At 33.9% G+C, this 20,850-nt stretch overlaps 1 protein-coding gene across 4 annotated transcripts in view; it reads left to right on the top strand.

The window, feature by feature from the left end:
- LOC138132897 (uncharacterized) overlaps window positions 1-20,850 on the top strand; it is a 90,641-nt gene that overhangs the window by 22,332 nt on the left and 47,459 nt on the right. For 3 of the 4 annotated variants that reach the window (XM_069050608.1, XM_069050603.1, XM_069050605.1), the window contains exon 2: window positions 7,791-7,838. The exons of the other annotated variant lie outside the window; for it this stretch is intronic. The gene's annotated coding sequence lies outside the window, so the exon portion shown is untranslated. The remainder of the gene's footprint in view (window positions 1-7,790; window positions 7,839-20,850) is intronic. 4 annotated transcript variants of the gene reach the window in all.

The following is a 20,850-nucleotide window of genomic DNA, read 5'->3' as shown; positions in this document are numbered from 1 at the left end:
AAGAGTCTACATTTATCTTACATGTCACAAAAAATGTATCTTGGGCAATTACGTCTGTAAGATTGTAAAACAAGAAACAGACTTTCAAAATTTAATAATTCCTCCAAAGTTAACAGAGGCGCTCATGTAACCGTTATTTTCCGTTTTTTAGTACGTTTTCTTCGTTAGATAGAATAAACAAATCTTGTAAAATTTCTTACAACAAACCGTCTGGCACTTGTTATCAAAATCATGATTTGAAGAATTCTCTGAAAGAATGTTTGCAGGGAAAATGTGTTCTGGCTCTTGTAACTTGCAGTTACCGATTAAATGCACAAAATATTTGAATTATTTTGTTACTTTTACAAAAACCACTAACGAAATTCAATTTCTGCATGTTGCCCTCGAGTAATACGATGCAGGTTCACTGACATACAAAACTATTTAAAAAAATTATACCTAAAAGCGAATTAACCTATTGCCCTTTTCTTGTAAAGTGCTTCATCTCATATTTCTAATTTGTTCTTTAATTAATATTGTGCTTAAGTTGTATTAAAACTCGTTGTTAAACGTTCAAATATTGTTTTGTAAAAAAATACAAATGTATCGATCACCTTCAAAAAATAAATACGTTAAACATAGATTTTAACAGTGCTGATACTCGGTGGCTTAATACCAATCACTTCGTAAATCCCACTGGTATTTCTGTTGAGCTGTTACTGTCAAAGTGAAATCGATTTGCTGACGACTATTGCATTGATAGTAGGAACATGGTTAAGCCAATAATTTAATATGGACCGGTCGATAACTACACTAAAAACGGCTGTAATATATTTTTTCGAAAACTGTTAAGTAAAATTTATATTTACATGACAATTATGACGCGAAGCGACTGCTTTTTGTTTTCATAACGTAAAAAACAGAACGTAAAAATATTTCGTATCCTGCAATTTTTAATTATTAAAGATTACATTACGATTTTTCCCCGATAAGACTAGAAACTGTGCTTCGCGCTGCTCCTAACAGTTCAAGAGACGGATCATCGTCATCGCTTTAGGAAATATTTTTAGATTTTTACTATCTTGTATCATGATGGACTGATGGATAAATTAAACTTTTCTTGGCTTTTTTACTAATGTCTGGTTGCAGTTTTCGAAAAAATATCGTTTGATACTTGATTGATTTTGCATTTTAGAATTATTCTTCTTCTTCATTCTCAAATGCAAAAGAGTCATGTAGCAATCTAGAATCAAAAATAACTATTTTCATCAAACTTGTAAAAGTTATGCTTTTCAAGTGTTAAGCTTATTCGATTGAAGCTCATTTATTTGATTTAAGTGAGTTGAGCTTTTATAAACACAGAAAATATGTTCCTACTCGTTTGAGTCAGCTTTACGAACACAAAAAAAATTACAACAATTCAAATATGTAATTTTATATCTCAACAGTCATTAAAAAAATTCATTTACCTCCGTCTTCATTATTTTATTTTCTTGAAAATAAGATGCATTTTTTATTATTTACTGGGGGCTTGATCTGGCTAATAAGCTGATTACTCGAATACTCTCATTCGATGATGATAACTTTTCCACTTCTGACTCTGAATTAAAAGGATGAACCCAAGAAATCTATCTAGATCTTGTTACTGAGAAATCAGTTGTGCTTTTATTTTTGATGACTTCTTTAAAGATAATTTTTGTAATTTTTATGTCACTGACTGTCCATAGTCATATTCACAAGATTTTAACAATTGATGTGAATAGGGGACAGGCTTTCTTACAAGATAAGTACATATTTGATTACATTATTTAGGAGAAAGCAACCAAATTTGTTAAATTTACCATGCACGTCAAGAACATGATAAACCATCTCGGTGTATATGCTTGCATTTTTTGATGGTTTTGTGGTATAAATTAAATTCGCAAAATTATAATTCGCTTAAAATGAATGTAGCTATATTATGAATACTTTGACATTTTTAGTCAGTTCCTGATATTCAGGTTATGCCAATTAAATAATTTGGAACATATCTCTCAATATTTTTTGGCCTTAAGCGATAATTTATTGTTTCTAATCTTGTTCTTTCAAAACTTGGTTTCCAGTCATATTGTTTCTGAGAGAAATGGATAGCGTAAATTTGGAAATAAATAGTAGTTGTAGTGACAATTGAAAACAAAAAGAACGCTGTCGCCATGTAGAAAGAGATAAATATAAGATTTTTTTTTGGAAAAGTGAAAATAATTTTTTTTTGTTAGAGTGAAAAAAAAATTAATGAGAGGAACTTTTTCTTTATGATGAAATTCAGTGTAAAAAAAAACGTTGATAAAGAAAAGAAGTAAATTTCGTATAAGTTATTAATATGAATGCGAATTAACACGAATTAAAAAAAAAATAACGACAGCGTTAATTGAATAATATTTAAATATTTAATTTTGAAAATATGGAAATTTGAAAATAGTTATTTTTGTAAATTACAGTGTGAGTGTAGAGTAAAGAATAAAATTTCTTAAATTTGCGGAGTTAATTTTTGGCAAAAATACCCAGGCAAGTCACACAGTAAATGGTCACCTTTTGGCATAAATTGTATTTTTTTATTCCACCCAGTGGCGGGCCAAGTAAGATACAGTGAAATCATTTTTTAAATCAGTCACTGTACATTTTTGTTACTTAAAAGCGTCCAGTACAAACCTTTTAATTTTGTAAACATATAGAGGGAATAAAAGCTTTCATTTTAGATAAGTTCAATCGCATTATGATATTTTTTTTTGTACTAATAAGTGTCAGTAACACCTGTTGACATATATGAGAATAAGAAGCACCAGATGGTGAGGAAAGATATTGAAGCATTAATATAGTATTATGCACACGTGGAGTATAAGTATAGAATTTTCTGTAAATAGATAATTTCACACTACATTTTGTATAACTTTTGAAGCTTCTACTGTGTAAAAGCGCTCATCTACTTTCTGTTGATTTTATTAACTGCCATCAGCTGTCGATAATTGGTTAGTTAGTGGCGACTCTCTGCTGCCGATATCATAATAGAGTCTGATTCGAACCGCTCACAATTTTGCATATTCTACAACTAAAAATAAAATCCGGAAAAGGAAGGTTTTGGGGCCGGGACCTCGATATTGATATTCAGCGTTTGCGTGCAGACTAAGATGTTTAACTTTTAATTAGAGACGTTTTAAGGCATCGATTTGTCCCCAAATGGCAAATAATTAGGGTCAAATTGACTGTTTCGTCAGATGGGTACGTGTTCGGGCCGTTAGGATCGTACAATGTTATTGTTGATTTTCTTAATTTACGTGCCGTGAATTCAATGTGGCATTGGTTTCGTCAGACGAGACGGCATTTTGGCGTAATTGTGTTGGAAAGCAGAATGTCAACAAGCCAATTAAAGAGATGTTATAGTGGTTGACTTTCGACAGTGTCGCGACTCACATATAGCTCTTTCTGGGTTGTTTAAGCGACGCCATCCTCAAGGGAGAGCCAGAAGGAATTTCCTTTCGACGTGCTATTAGCGAATTACGCCCGGTGCAGTTTTAATTGCTTCGAAATTCATTCGTCGACGGAAAAAAGGCAGTTTTTATTGTTATTGCATTAATTAAAAATGAGTTAATTAGAAAATATTCATAAGGGTATGCGCCGATAATGCAGCATTAAAAATTTCCAAGGGAAAATCTCTTTAAGTAAATATTTATCATCGCCGTAATTTATCATAAATGTTTTATATCTGCTAAACCAGCCAAATGCGCTTTTGAACATTAAAAAGCAATTTACAGTAATGTAATCATCTACGCGCTAACGCTACGGATCGAGCTTTCGTAATCACCCCCTGCAAATTTTTATTATTTTCCACAGACCTACGGAACGTAACGTAACAGTTAATGATCTACAGCCGCTCTAAGAGTTATAGCTTGTTCATTCACAGATACATGCCGAAGCTCAGGCTACCAATTTTAACTAGTGCGCATTCCCAGAATGGTGCCAAACAGAATTTGTTTGAATAACAGGAAGAAAATAACTAACTAGTTTGCTCCAACTGTATTTGCACAGTTTAAACTATCGAGCGTTTACTCAGAATGAGAAATTTAACAAACCCGGTTAATTTTTGCTCTTCACATTGTGTAAAAAGTAGACTTTTTGGTGCAGATGCACGTTGTAAACCACTTGTCAGTAAAAACAGCACAAGTACCACGGCTCGTTCAGCGTCGATTAAAAAACAATAGAATTTGAATTTTACCCTCAATGTTCTGCATTAATTCGTGCAACGAAGTGAGGCGATTGGTTGCTGGTTCGATATAGTTTTTGTTTGTGAAATATTTGTTCAAAAATGCAATTTCAATTGTACTAAATGTGATCCTTCCGGTCAATTGCACACCTTTTCAGCAAATTTTTTTTATTGGTAGTTTTAGTTTTTAGTAGATTAATTATTATACTCCTAGTTAAATTAATTTAAAAGAAATAAGTTTATATTTACTCTCCACTGTACCTCAGTTACATATTACAATTGACTCATTCATATAGGAACCGGTCTCCAACCAAAACAATTTTTGATTTTCCTTGATGACAACTATCTTTTGCTTTTCAGAAACGCTCTTGATCATAAATGTTTTGAAACAAATTTTAGTGAACAATTTACCAAAAGGTTAGACACAATGAAAATTTGAAAGTGACGCACAGCTGACTGTTTCTTGCTCCCTCGGCTAAACTCGGCTCCCCCGAACTTGCTTGAATAAGCCTTTCATCTCGGAGCATGTGACGTGACGCGTGACGCGTGTTGCGTGACGGTGAAACTAATTCACTGCCCGGGAATAATGTCGTGGTGCGCCTAAAGAAGTTTTCGCTTTAATAAATACCAAATGATCGCAACAGAGCGTGTGCTGATTACAGATGCATTTAGATTGTGTTTGTTATACCTTCGACTAATGGACAGGAAAAATACTTGTTTTCGTTCTCCGGTTAATAGCACAAAGCACAATGGGATTAATCTCGACACAACGAGATTATTAAATCCGACAGAATCGATAGTGCTAAAGCCAGAGAAAATAAAACGGTCGTGTAAGCTTCATGATCCTGAGCTTCTCAATCGCGCATTTATAATTAAAGGAAATTTTTATTGTTGACTCCCACAACTTTACCACTTTTGAATACCCAATCCGAGTCCATATTGCGGTCAGGGGACCGAATAAACGGTTTATTAAGTCGTTTATTATCCAGACTTTTCTGGAAAAATTATTGATTCCGTCGGGCCAATTTCGCTTTCAATTTGGACCAACTGTGGTGAAATGGGGGTTTCGTCGTCGATTTTTTTCATGTGTACCTTGCAAATAAATACGCTGTAACGTGAGTCTGGGCTAGTACTGGGCCATCTGTCGTTGCAATTTGTTACAAACGCGGCCTGTTCAACAATCAGACCGAAAACACAAATAAAACCGAAATTTCTCCTAAATCACTCGTAACGTATCAGGCTTTTCGGTGATTTCGTTTGCGTGGCATGAACGAGCGACGGTAATACTTTCGATCAATTGCAAAACCTGATAACGAATTCGGGGGAAGTTTTTTTTTATTATTTTATTATTTTCTGCTGGTAGGCTAATGTCAATTTCTCAATGGCTCTGTGACCGACGAGCACACTTCATGAATCCAAATACTTTGTTTGCGGGACATTACACGGTCTGTTGTAACCGGTGTGAAGACATAACTTTATTTAATTGAATCGTGAGCTAGTCGCAATCATTCTTCTTTAATGCGCCACCACAGTTGCACCAATTTATAGCTCATCAATCAACGATTCTGCACTACAATACAAGGAGCAAGCTTCCAATTAACTTTAATGCTCTCTAAATAAATTACGTATTTGTTCGTGGCCTGATGCCGAAAGTAATTATTATTACACTTTGCTTTTATCGAGCCGTCGAAGATCATACAGCGAGATAACTCATTACCGCGGAATGTATACCTACCATACTGACCTGGTTGCTCCTTTCACGGCAATGTCAAAGTCGTCAGGGTGAACTTTTATTTACATTAATGTAATTAATTGGAACAGGAATACCGAAATTCTTTCGAAATTAATTTTGTAATGGATTGTGCGAGCTTTCATCATGCTATATCATGATTAATGATTCACATTCTTGTCAATCAATATTGTGTAAGTTTATTGTTGTGAGAAAAATAAACAGTCCTGCTCTGCCACACATAAAAGTTTACTGTTTGTTCTATTAAATAAGTGTGCAGAAGGCGAGGTCAGCTCGACTTTGTTTCATTACAAAAACTGTACTTTTTACATCGCGGAACAAATAATGTCTTAATTAAATGTAAATGTTGTAATTATACAGAAGATATCTTTCTACAACGGAATTGGGACATTGATCGGCAACAACGCTTGAAGCAAGACGGTCAGAAATAAAAGCGCACAAAATCACAAATGTTACATTAACCTATAAAAGGAATAGAAGAATTTTAGTTTTAATAAGTATGGTGAAGCTCCATGAATACTTAAATACTTAAATCAATGGTATAAAGAAATGTATCAGTATCGAAACTTTACAATTAATTCAACTGTAGTTGTGAATTACACTTTTAATTCTAATTACAAGACGATTTCATTAATGTCATCGGAGAGCGACTTATTGCGGAATCAGGCAATTCCATATCAAAGAAATTCCTTTTCGAGAGGATTTCCCTTGCTATTCAACGTGGAAACGCTGCAAGCATTCGGGGCACTTTTCCAGATTCCGCATTATTATTATTGGAAATTTTTGTATTGTAAACCAAAAATGTTATGTGCTTAAGTTGATTAATATATTTTTCCGTTGACCGCTTGTTAATTTCAATATTAATGAATTCTTTTGTCTAAATTATAGTGTATTAATGGACCTCATTAATACACTATTTTTCATTAATCAACGATTTTTGCAATTTTGACGTTTTGATTAAATTTTGATGTATAAACAACCTCGAACATGCATTGTTTGCACTTACCAACACTGCAGCAGGTAGTGCAGCAGGGTTTTCTATATTTTATAGCTCCATAACTGCACAATTACAAATTCACTTTTTCAAAAACCGACATTTTTGGTTAAAATTCGCATGTCATATTTTTCAAAGGTAACTAGCTTTCCGTAGCAATCGTGATTTTTACGTGAAATTGAATGTGAATGGAGTTGACGTCTTCTGACACTCTTTGTGGAAAAGTGAATAGAAAGTGTTGAAAAATTTAAAAATGGTCTACCCTGAGGACAAAAAAAGAATGAAGGTATTTATAAGGTCTCATCTTTATGGAAAAAGATGAAATTGGTTTTGATTTGGCTTTAATTTCAAAATTTGCCACCAAAAAAAAAAGTTTGTGGTCAACGAAAAAATTTTGTAATCAACTCTTTTGTTAATGGGCGATTAATAATCTCAACTATTAAAGCCACTCACTCGCTACACTCGTTCGTGCTTTAAACAGTTTCGATTATTAATCGCCTTCATTAACAAACTAGTTTATTAAATAACTTTTTTTTTTGAGTTCTCCAAATTACAAGACTAGTAGTTAGCTTTTTAATTAGATACTTTGTTTTTATTGTTTTCTAATTATTCACTTCACAATGAAATTATGATGAACAACGCGGAAGGTATTAACTCGGGAAGTTAATTGTATATTTTTCCAAGTGCACTTTGAATAATGAAAATAACTAATGACTCAATGAGGTAATCATTTAAGGAAATTCATTTTGTTGTTTAAAATTCTAGCTTCATTACTATTTATTTATTTTGTATGTATTTTTAATAATTAATCTAGTTCTGTTTTTTTTTAGGTAGAATAGAAAATCACAACTCGTTGAACAAATAGGCCGACTAATTTGGTATGTAAAAATATTTTTTGTTTATTGTAGTTTGTATAATAAGTGTCCCACTAAATTAAGAACTTAGAAAGTAATTAAATAGTGTTTGAAATTTTTCCGACATCTTATGCATTAGTTTGTAAATATTTTTTTGTATGAATTAACATCGATATAACAAATTAATGCAACCAAATATTTTGGATGAATATTGAATAGAAAAATAATACGCTAGCATTGTTTCTGGTTTTTAAGAGTTTCATCAAGGATGTTTTCTCTGAATTTACCATTACTTTAAAGACAAACAGCAATTAACAGTTGACAAGAGCTATTATCCTTGGACATAAGTGTGTCGTTATTTGTTTTGTTATATATCCTCGTTCCTAACAATTGAAAAAATACCTATCTGAATAAATTTTATTTTCGGTCTTTGGGTTGTTGCATGTATTTTTCTGAATATAGATTATGTTCAAACATAAAAGAGAAAACCTTCCTGTGAATCATCCTAAATAAATATTGGTTGACCCGAAAAATATTTTTTGATAAACGAAATGAAGCGTGTCTTTAAAAGATGTACTAAAATAAAAAATCATTTTGCCAGAACGAAATTGTTATTTGAGGTGATTACTACATTTGCCCCTTCCGCTGCGGCTTATCAGGATTTATTTGATCGCAAAATAATGAACAATTAAAAAATAACATTTTTTAGTAGAGATTGGTGAATTTTCCTCTTAGAATAACTATGATTCTGAACAGCAACGAGTTAATAATCGTCTGCTGTGCAAAATCCGCGCAAGTTTGGTGCGGAGGTTTGTTTTGAAAATTAAAGCTTTTATGTGATAATCAAAAAGTTTACTTAACTCTTTTATTGCGAGCGGACGCGATGCCGCCAGAGGCGCCCTCCTGAAAATGATTATTGACTTCGATGAATTCGCACAATCAAAGCTCTGTAATTGACCGGATGAAGTCAAAATCTTAATTAAACCATAAAGCAAATTTTCGATTCGAAAATCAACACGATCGGAACAGTTCACCAACAATCCGGATTGCGGAGGCGGCGGCGAAATTTAATAAAAGCCGTAAAATAATTTGTGGGAGTGAAAAAGTGACGTTGTGAAACCAAAAATGAATCCGGCGATGTATCGGGAGATTTTTGCTTATTATCTAGAGTAGCAGAGTAGATCGCGGGAGTGGAGCAAATCGAGTTAGAGTCCTGTGCGTGTTCTTCGGTGTATTTATGTGCCCGTTTGCGAATTATGCTGAACTTTGAAATTAATCTGCGAGCGTTTTCATCTGCTAATAAAAAAATCTGTTTGAAGTTGCGGGGGTAAAAATCCAATATTTCAAGTTGAAAAGAATTTTTAATATTTGTAAAATAGTATTCCGCAGAAATTGCCAAGTCTCTGGGGGAATTTTGATATTAAATTAAACAAGGGATATAAATGGAGAAACACATCGAAAATGCAATGATTGCCCTTTTACTTATTGCTAATATTTGGTAAGAGCTTCACGCTCTGTTAGTTTATTCGATTCGATGGTTCCGTTCATAATCTAATATCATCCGCCGCAAAACCGAACCGAATTCGGATGTTGGCTGGTCTAACAATAAGAGGTCTTCATAAAAACCTTGTTAAACAATAAACTTCCGTGTTTCGCCTGCGAAATGATTGTACACAGAAACCCATCGTCGATTGTTATTTCACTATAAATAACCGCGCGTCGGTTTAGAAGCCGCCCAGCCAAAATCTCTCCACATGCATAATTCATATTCAGACAATTTCACAAATGATGTAAGAAGAGCAATGAATCATTTCGGTTGTTTCGATAACAACAATAACATAACCATTTGTTACGTTATCATTGTTCGACGTGGTCTAAATGAGCACCTCTCGAACAAAGGACTGCAAGAACTTGTGCCACGGCTACAATGCCAAAATCTTCTAATGATCATTGCTCTATTGTACAAGAAACGAAGGAGACAGCAACCCCGCATAAAATAAATACCACGTACTCATATTATGTACTTATTGCTGGAGCTACCAACAAATTACCAGTTCCATCCGTCTTAATTTATTTAGAGAAAACCTGACACTAAACCTGTGGAAGACAGATATTGCCTAAAATGAATCTCGTGGTTTCGTTTACTGATTCTAACAAAAACACGTTTTGTAAAAATTCTCATGTTTGCACAATTACGGCTTAATTCATACAACATTTTTTGTAACATTTCTTTTGGTTTTTTAATTTGTTTTAAGAAGCCTCTGGGAAATGCCAACCATTTATTTGAAGCTTTCTGATTTTGCGAGATCTGTTGAGGTTTTTAATGTATCAAAAAATATCTTTGTATCGGAGGTAAAAAAAGAACGGATATTTTCATGCAACTAATTTTAGAAATATTTAATATCAAAGATTAAATGTGGCAATACTGGCGGTAGTGGAAATCTGTCTACTAGTTTGTCTAACGTTGCGAGGTTGGCGGCACATACAAAATATGTGTGGGTTTTCAACGCCAACTGCGATGAGATAATCATTTATAATCACCCTGTATATTGCAAACAAGGTCAAAAGTCGATTACAAGAAATACTTTATTCTAATTGATTGAAGGAAAGAAAATTTCCTTTTATTTAATTTCTTGATTTCTTGTCATATTTGAAGTGGTAGCATGTCTTATTGTTTCTTTGTTATCTTTTGACCTAAGATGTACATGGAGGAAAGAAGAGTAATATCCAATAAAATAACTAACATCATTAGGTATGAATGCTGTAACTGATGTTACAGCAAGTAGTAAAAGATAAAAACATAGTAAAAGATAAATCTTTTCTTAGTACTTAGTCTCAATATCGATTATACCGATAAGAAACATTATGAATGATCTGCTTTGGCACATTCATTATGGAGACATGAACTAATGTCCACTGCTTGATTAATCTTTGAGCTCTCTGCTCAAGACGTTTAAGATCAGATATGTAATCTGCTGAAATGCTTAAGAGTCTATCTTTCCTGCTGCTTTTTTCATAAATCATAGCTTTCCAGTAGACAGCTGTGTATTTGAATTTTTTTTAGTTCACGAAAAACGATTGAGAAGAATATTCTTCTGATCCTTCTAGTTTTTATATCAATGCATTATTTTCACCTAAATCCAATACTGAGTTAATATATTCCAATGTTCAAGAATCCGTACTGCTACATTTCTTACGTATGCTACCAATCTACTTTCATTACACACTAGTGGTGTTATGATCAGGAAATAAGTTTAAATAATCAGCAAGGACGGAAATATGTTTGTATATTTTTTTAAATTAAAACAAATTAAGTATTAAATTACTCAACTATTCGTATATACAGGATGACTTTGAAAGTTGTACAGAATATTTAACCAGTGATAGAACTCCACAATAGGTAATGATTGAGCCAGTATTGCCTTATACAAATGATGACATTTTTCAAGAAAAAGGGACTAAAATTTTCTCAAAAAAAGTTTGGGAGCCACTGAATTTTATGTAAAATGGGTAAAAAAAATCATAGATCTCGAAAACTAGGAAGACGGTTCAATTTTTTTTTTAGATCTGTTATACAGGGTTATTCTAAATGATTGTAGTCGAAGTAGGCCATGCCCATGTTATTACATTTTTGCCGCTTTCATGTGAACTGTCAGTTTTGTCGCTGTCACTGTCATTTTTTAGGTGAAAAGTGCGGTGATGAGGTTTTTATTTATTTTTGTTAAATTAACGATTGAATCCAGAAATATTGCATTGTTTTGCAATCAATTTAACTCCCGTGTGTGAACGATTTGTACTCACTTATTCACATAATTTTGATGTTTTTTTTATGTGGAGCGGCAACCATAAATTTTACATTCAATTTTCACGCCTACTTCGACTATAATCATTTAGAATAACCCTGTATATTCATCGAACTTGTATTGTAATATACTATTACACTCGAGAATTTACTACAAACAACATTTTTGAATTATTCCAAAAATTGAGTTTTATACAGTTTGAAATAGAACGTTTTAAAATATTTATAAAATGTGTTTGAAGCATATTGACAATTATTATGTCCAATATTCTAAGTAAAAATTCATTAGTACAATTATCTTACGTGATGTTTAATTTTGATTGGGTGGTGGGTTAAAATTACATTACAAAAACACATTAACATTAAATTATTTATAATTTTTCAGAGATTACTCATTGCATTACGTAACTATTCATATTATCCTCGTTGGTCCTTCCCAAATACTCATTCGCTTTAGTTTTCTCGTTCAGCGATTTTGTCATAGTAACTTTCACCAGTCTCTTTGTGGTCACTTTCATCATTTTTGTTTTTTCGGTTGCCATTATTTGTTTTTAATCAATCACAGAAAATTAAAAAAAATCAGATTACCCAAGATATCTCTTCGAGCAATTCTTAAACATCCAAACATTGTCGACAAAAGTACATTTTGAAAATAATTGACCAAAGCCAGCAGAAAAATTGTGATTATCCAACTCTTTCCAGTAGAATTTATTTTACAGTAATTAAATTCTGCGACTTGGGCTTTTAACGATGCTTAAACCGGGGATACAACTTGCAGCCTGAAAAAATTTAATTAAACATTAAGCTTCGTTTAACGTTCTTTGTAATGAATAATTGGATGTACCAATGTATCACACTTCTTGCGTAAAATTTCCACTTAAAGTAATAACAATAATAATTATTCCGGTAGATTAGCAAGCTCGAAGGAAGTCGTGAAACTTTTTTCATTCATACGGTGAGGGCCAACTTCGTTAGACAAAAGTCCAGGAAGCAAATTTGCATAAAAACCAAAGCAACATGGTCTTATAAGCACTGACAGCTCACGTACAATAGAACAAAGTGAGAAATTGTGCCACCATAGAACAAACATGGGGGTACACTCGATTCGATAATGTACGCTATTGTTTCCGCCTTAGGTTCTGTCACAATTTACAAGCTACTGGGAGTGGTCATTAATAACCACCATCTTCTCACCATGTATACCTGAAGCAATAATCTACGCGATAATTTCAGTTTGTTGGATAATTAATTGGACTACGACATGCGTTTACTCTCAGTCACGTTACAACAACGGACGGACAATACATATATCCCACCGAATGTGCTACAGAAAAATTCCACTTGAAAAAACTCATGCATATTAAAGGCGGCTTTATTCTAAACCTTATGCAACTGTTTGCAAAATGTGGAGCAGAAAGTGTAAAAGCTCATTTCATAATGGTTTCTTTTATGCAAGTTTGCAATTAAATGACGGTCCCAGCGTAATATGCAGCTTTTTATGGGGCGCTTTTAAAGTTCAAGGAACAACAAATACAAGATAAATTAATTATTTTTGCACACATACCTAAAGCTACCAAAGCTCGACGTTATGGATGGCGCTCAATCCTTAATTAACACGACTAACAATGGACAATAAATTATTTTTAGTCAAGTTTTTATAGATGTAAACTGACAGTTGCTGCTGTTATAACGTATCAAAAAAAAATTCCACTAACAAGCTCATTATGTCCTGCAAAATGTGTTTTTATAATACATCCTTGAAATTATGTTCTGAAATTATCATATTTTAAAAATTATTTGGTTTGTTTGTTTCAACTAACAAATATTTATACGATTTCTCTAACAAGCAGACGTTATTTGGCAGTAAAATATACACTACTTTTGTTTATTCGTAATTTATAATATAATTTCAGCCAACTTTGTCAACATTCGAAGCTTTGAGTATAGTCGCTGTATTCAACATTTTACCTTACCAAGACCTCTAAAGCTAAAATTGAAATAATAATTACATAATATTTACAATGGTAAAAAATTACTATAAATCAAGTAACTTATAAGAGTTGTTACACATTTCTTCTTGAGAAGAAATAAATTAGCAATATGCAAATTTTGTAATGGTGGTGCATATTGTTATGGTTAGGATTTATATAAGATTTATATAACAAATGTTACATAAAAGTTATGCACGAGCATGAGCATTTCCATATTTAATGAAAGGCGTTTACTTTGATCATTTTTATCGTATTATTTAACAAACGGTTTTCATTGAAGATTGACGATTTACGTAACTTGAAGGAAAATTCCATACTTTTCCATTAAAAATGTTTCACGCCTATCCAAATAATAAAACGGAAAGTTCGGAAAGGAAAATATTATTTCTATTGATTTATCCGTGACGTGTCACAGAATTTTGGAATTTTCGTTTGTCGCAACCAACAGCTTTTGTGTGACGTCGCCTTCTAATTTGCATATGCGATTTGTCAGTGTTTGTGGTTAGAGCCCATTGGATGCACTGATAACATTAGAGATCAGAATGATAAAAGCTTTTCTGGCAAAGTTCAGCACGCAAGCCGCCCGGAATTTATCAAATACGTCAGACATATCTAATTACTGCAACCGAGTTGCTGTATTTTTGTCTAACATTAATTTCGCATAAAGGCGAGCTTTTAAATGCATTCGCTGTCAGTATTTAGGGTTTATTAAAATCCGTAAAACTAAACTGTAATGTTCTTTATTTACGGCTTCGCGAAATAACGTCGTAATTTCAAAGCAAAAACGAGGACAATAGCTTCAGATATTGCTAGGGTTTTATCTGAATAATAATTAAAAATTGTGTAACTGTGGGATTAACTTTTTTGCTGGCGATAACAAATTTGGACAGTTACGCTGTTGTGGTATAGATGGGCATTGGTTAATCGTGACCTAACGATTAAGTCAAGGACAGGAACGCTAATTTGAGAAGGAACTGCAGGAAGCAGATTGAATCTAGAGATTACAAGAGGTGATTAAGGCGTAATAATATTTAGCAAAACACGAGTTCGTGTCAGATAGAGGTATGCAAATTTCAAAATTTAAAAGTCATTGTGTGCTTGCTGTCAGATCAAGTAATCGATTAAGTTCCAAGCCAATCGAAGTGGGCTTGCGGTGTTAACTTCAAAGAAAAACTTAATCAATAATCAAGAAGACATTTTTTCTTATTATGTATTTCGCTTTTTTAGCTATGCGTTTCGAAACAAGTAATAAGTTGTTATATCAGGTGTTCATTTAAATTGATCCTCAAAGTTGGCGTTGAAGAGTCGATTGTGAACGCACCACGGATTAAGCTTTGATAAAGCTGTTTAAATCTAACCTCACTTTTCGCATTGTTTGCGTTTTTAATCTGCAGACTGACGAGTGGTACGTTCACAGTCAACTCTTGGATTTTCTCATGGACTATGAGTCTGCGCAAACGACAGATATCGGTCTCAAGCAAACCGATCGGAAAACATCGTCCCGTAGACGTTTCTAGAATTGATACTGTTCCTCCGCGTGTTACCCCGTCGCTAAAGTAGTCGACGTTTTCAGTTTTCACTGGTTTATCGCTCCGCCTTCGCGCAGATATTTCCAAGGTCACAGCCCATGAGAGAATCCATCACCTCTACATGTTTACAGATTTTCATTCGAACATTAATTAACTAATGGGCAAATGCTAAAACTACCTGTTTTAGGGTGAACACTTTTGGACTCACTGTGTATGTTGCTCTTTAAATACTATGTTGTAATTTTAAACGATATATTTATTATAATAATTGTGTGCAATAATTCGACCTTGCGCTTTTGAAGAAGTGCTTTTCAGAGGCGTTGCTCTTTTAATAAGCCTGTAATTTAAGAAATATTTTTATTATAATAATTAAGTGCAAGATTTCGACAGTGTAATTTTGAAGGAGCGCTTTGCAGAGGCGTTTTCATCTAACCTCAGTGATCCTTAGCGATAGGACAATTAAGGCGTGAGTTAATGTTAGAAGGTTATGAATGTTATACAGACCGAGCCGTGAATTTTCTTCTTGATACATTTAATCTTATAACGTCACATAAAATGCGGTTGAGAGTTTGTCGCCGAAAATAGTTGGATTAAGTAGGGTAAAGAGTCCCACATTAGGTTGAAAATCCTAGAAACCCGCATACTAAATTGTCCCATAATAAAACTGTCATAGTTAAGACCGAACGGCACTATAAATTCCAGGTTATCTGGTTCATTTATAATTTCAGTTGGCCTTTTGTCGCTTCTAAAGATTCTTTATGAAATTAATAAAACGTGACATCGTGAAATATATAAATCCGGCGCATCATCAATAAATCAGAATTTTATTTTATTTTCAATGATCCTGTCTCGTGTTTAGTTTTCAATATAAAATTTATTGGCGGAAGCGCACCTTTTTTAACTTCTTCGTGTCGAGGCATTTAAATTCACTCTTGAAAATCGTTGATTTAGAGAAGCAATTTTTCACGCTGGGTAATAATAAGCTGGTCGCGGTGAGTTCCGAATTCGGGACGCGCTGTATAGTGATGATAAATTTCTGCAGGATTGGAAATTCCCGAAGCTCTTTTATTAGTGGTAAATCATTTTTAAGCCCAAACGTGACAGTATTAAAATTAAATTGATCTGGTCAGATAAATGACGAAAAAATATTGTGATCTCTGCGAATTGAGGTATTGATTTTGTTTGATTCCTGGATTTCAGGTGCAATTAAAAATGAACAAAACAAACAGTGCCTGGTCGGAAAATACGGGAAAAGAACAATTCGTTTATGGCTTTCATAAATCAAACTGTCTCATATGACTGAATTACGATTGTCAAAATGTGTATAACTCTGTGATCGTAAATATTACTTTGGATATGCATATGTCTATAAATTCCTATGCGTTTTATATCTTACGCCGTCATATTTCATGCAGATGCGAATGCTTCGGATTCCGAATGTGAAACTCTTTCGTATAAAAAATCCCAAATTGGATTTGTTAAAGCTCCGACAATTATTGCAATAGGTGTGTTTGAGTGCGAGCTTCCGGAGGATCGGCCCTTTCGACACTTGTACGATTAATTTTATTAAACAATATGATATTTTATGCGGCATTAAACATAATGGGGTTCCTTTTTCGTTAAAAGCGTTATATTAAAGGACATTAATCATCCTCGTACCTTCCTGAAATAGCTGTTATTGTTTTCCTCGAATACCGTTTTCCTTTTTATGTTTATTGCTCTATAACGTAGGGGAAATAATGTGATGGAATATCCTGGTGGTAAATTTTCGTAGCACAAATGACGGCTACTTGCCTTCATAAAACGCCGCCACAATACAGGCGACAGCCTCATATGAAGGCGTGTTTACACTTGGCGGCGCTCCGCAGGGAGGGCTCGTGACCTCCGCGCGCTTAATTACTTTGGCCCTTTTGAATTGGGAAAAATCCCAAAGGCGACTCATGGTCAGAATCGGAGGGCAATCAGGATGATCACCAGATAATCGAATCAAGATTAAGTCTGTCCCGGATTAAGTTAGCCCGATGACAAGTTACAGGATCCGCAGATGGTCCTAATTGAGTTAGCCGATCCTGCAGTCCTGCTATTATGAATCTTTAATTACGACTAGACCTATGACCAAATTGTATCTACACGCCATTTGCATACTGTAACCGATGCTGCATTTGCCTAATAATTACCAAAACTAGCATTTACAAGATCCTAACAGAATATTGGGAATCGCATAAATTACAGATTGCCATATTGGCACTCGGTAAATTCGATTAATGTTGCTGTTTGTTTAATGTGTCGTTTAAATCTCCCAAGCATGGTTTATAGTGGCGTTACGTACGATTGTTTCCACTTTACGACCACATTTTTAAATTTGTTATATAAAAGGTAGATAATAATGTCCTCGGTTTAAATTAATGGCCGCATTAAAGGGCCATTTCAGCTGAACACAAATATTATTCGAACAAGATTTCAACTATTTGTTTCATATTTTTTGTCGCCTCATCAAAATTTTATACCGTTGACATCAAAAAGGCGTGCAGACTGTTTTTATTGTTGGAAAAAGTAACGAATTTTATAGTAGAATGCTCTGTTTTGAATGTCTGTTATTTACTGAATTTCCGCATGAATCGTTGAGTTCCGCTCAATTTATTTTTTGATTTTATTTCCGTTGTAACCGTCTGCAATAATCATTTTTGTGTAGAGCGAACCATTTGTTACAAATTAATTACAGTTCTCATTTAATTGGCAGTGCACATCAAATAGAAACGATTTACTGCATAAAGTCTAGGCAATTTTTCAGCAACTGACTCTGCTGATTTGTTGAGCGAATAAATTAGCTAAAAACTGTACTCTGGACTTTAATAAATAAATAAATATACAATGACTGAAAATCAAGGCATGTAGTTCTGGAAGATGATTGGTTCCGCTAATGTCTAAACCAAAGAAAAATATTAAAAGGAAAATCATAAACATCTTTATACCTCTTCAACAACAGTGTTGTTCTGTTTTTTAAATAAATCCTGAAAATAAAAGCTGCATATTAAATACCCAATAGAGCATTGGCGATTCCAGTTAACAGTGAGACATCTGGTGTGAATTATATGTACTAATTATAAGGCATATTCAAGGTTATTCCAATGGTTTGTGTTTTTAAAACAAAACGACGGTTTAATTAAAATGTATTATTTAAAAATAAGATGGGCAAAACAAACTGTTGTGTTTTTGGCTGTAACACGTGCTGAAACGTGTGACGTAAAACCAAAATATGTTTTAATCGAAAATGTTTCTGGTTCTAAAGACCGGGTAGAGAGAACCAAAGCATGGGAAAGTGCTTTATTAATTGGAAAACCTTCATCTAATTATATGAGGGTCTGTGGAAAACATTTAAAAAAAGAAGACTATTTTAAGGTGATATTTTGAAATGATTTATTGGTTTATAAAAAATTGCTGGACCCTGATGATTTGCCACTCATAACAAAACATTTATACAACCGAGATCAATACCTTGACTTCACCATTTTAGTAACACCGCATAAAATTAATAACTTTGCACACAACACTTCTTCGCCTTCTAGTACAACACATCTGCTTTCTGCTGTTGCCTCTAAATGAGCTAAAATTTTGTGTAATCTTAAAAAATCCATCACAAAAACCGTAAAATTACGTAAAAGCAACAATTTATTTTAGAAAACAAAGCACAAACATAAGCCGGGTCGAGCCGAGTATGACTCTTGCAATTTCTCAACAGTGGCGCCCCCAACGTTAGCCGAAATCGCCAAGATACAAATTTTAAGATGAAATAAGTAAACGGAGCAACAGTTATGCTTTTTTGCAGAGCCTTTCTCGCGTTCAATGTTAATTTAGCAGCAAATCAATAACTAAACTAGTTCAGAAGTTAATCAGAAGTAAAGTTTCTCCAAGATAATTTGCATATTGGAAATAAAATGTTTTACGCCAGACGAGAAAATTGAAATCATTCATTTCCTTACTTTTCAGTTCGTGATTTGCAAACTTTAGACGTTGAAGTTACTCCATCTGGCATCGATAAAATCGATTTGTTTTAATCTGTAGCTCATTTTGTTTTTGTATTTTCTGTTCACTTAAATTGGTTAGTGGAAGCGCAAATCCTTCTTTTCTTGAAAACTGAACCAAATAACGATAATTAACGAGTGGTGCTGAAAAAATTTCAGAACCTCCATTTCGTTGTTGTGACATCGAAACAACCAGCAAGACGTCCAGACTTGAATTACGTTGAACGCGTGTAAGCGTTTCTCACATGTGTTGAACGTTGATGAGGTTTGTTTGAACTTTGGAATGACATTAATGAAGACGAATTAAGGTCGTTAAGTATGAATTGTCGTTATCAAAATGTCGCTTGCTGCAAAAAACGATATTAATTTTGATTAATTGTCGAAAATAAACAAGAACGTACCGTGAAGAACAAAGAGATAGTCGCAGTATTTATATATTTATTTTTAATTTGTATGATTTCGTCTGGTTATAAATATAAAAGAACAACAGTGCGTTGTATGAATAATGGATTAAACAAAAAATCAAAACACAAAATCCCCATACTTCAACTGAATTTTTATGTCTGCGTTGCTGCACGTTCAGATTTAGAAGCTTTTAACGTTCCAATGAGGATGATGTTGCAAATGCCAAATGAAAAGCTGGAAGAGTTTCAAATTTATTTGGAAATTTTTATTAGAGGAGAAATTGTGGAAAAATAATTCGGATGAGTCACACACAAGTATATTAACCACATCTGTTACTCAAACGCGATTGTTGTTGGGGCTCGTTATTTATTGACTTTTGAACGTTGCAGCTTTTGATTTTTATCATTTTGAAGTTGCGCAGGGTCTTTATTATGTAGATAGACGTAGGATTTAATTCCGCTTATTTACTAGCGCCAGTCCTGTACGCCGTATGATATAATTTGCATATTTTAGCCGGAACGAGCGGGCACAAGTGCAGCCAATTAAAAAAAATTAGTTTTGTTGGTTCCATGGCTCGACGTTCAAAACCGAGAACAAAATTGGTCAATTCTACGACCGAACAGACCGGCATTGGTTTTATGCAAATTAATTGTGTTTTCTGGAAATAGTACAATCCTCTCATAAATACGAAAATTTGATGCGAGCATTTCGCCGACGGCCATAAAGGAAACGTTGCGGAGTTGCTAATTTGGGAGGCGCATTGTTGTGCGGAGTTGCATCGGAATTCAGGTTCGCTGCATGTTGCCATATGCAATTAATTAATTTAAGACGTGGGATGGCAAGATGTGTTTTCGTTGCGGATCGGAGTTGCTTTGTGGGTTGTGCAGATGAAGTGAGGCGGATAAAGTGCCAATCAATGAAAATTGGCATGAGTGTTCCATAATTCCATTTGTTGCATGCCCCATTCATTTGGAGAGATGGCAGGGAGCAATTTCCAAACATATTACATATTCAGTAGGACAAATCTGAATCACTGGAGGCCAAAGCTTTCAGTAGGAGGGTCAGAAATTCAATTCAAAGCTCAGAGCTTTCAAAGTTGATGATGGGTTCTGATTTAGATTAGTATATTACATTATCGAGGGACCGACTCCTGACATGTAATCGCATCAAGAACGATGCAGCCGTTCGGAAAGAAGTAAATTACGGATAACAGCATCATCACTCGCTTGAAAATGTCACCGGCATAAGTGATTTCGACTCTTGTGTCGCTCACGATGCAAACCTTTT

The sequence above is a fragment of the Tenebrio molitor genome, chromosome 6, assembly GCF_963966145.1.
Source record: "Tenebrio molitor chromosome 6, icTenMoli1.1, whole genome shotgun sequence".
NCBI lineage: Eukaryota > Metazoa > Arthropoda > Insecta > Coleoptera > Tenebrionidae > Tenebrio > Tenebrio molitor.
This window is presented reverse-complemented; position numbering and strand designations above follow the sequence as displayed.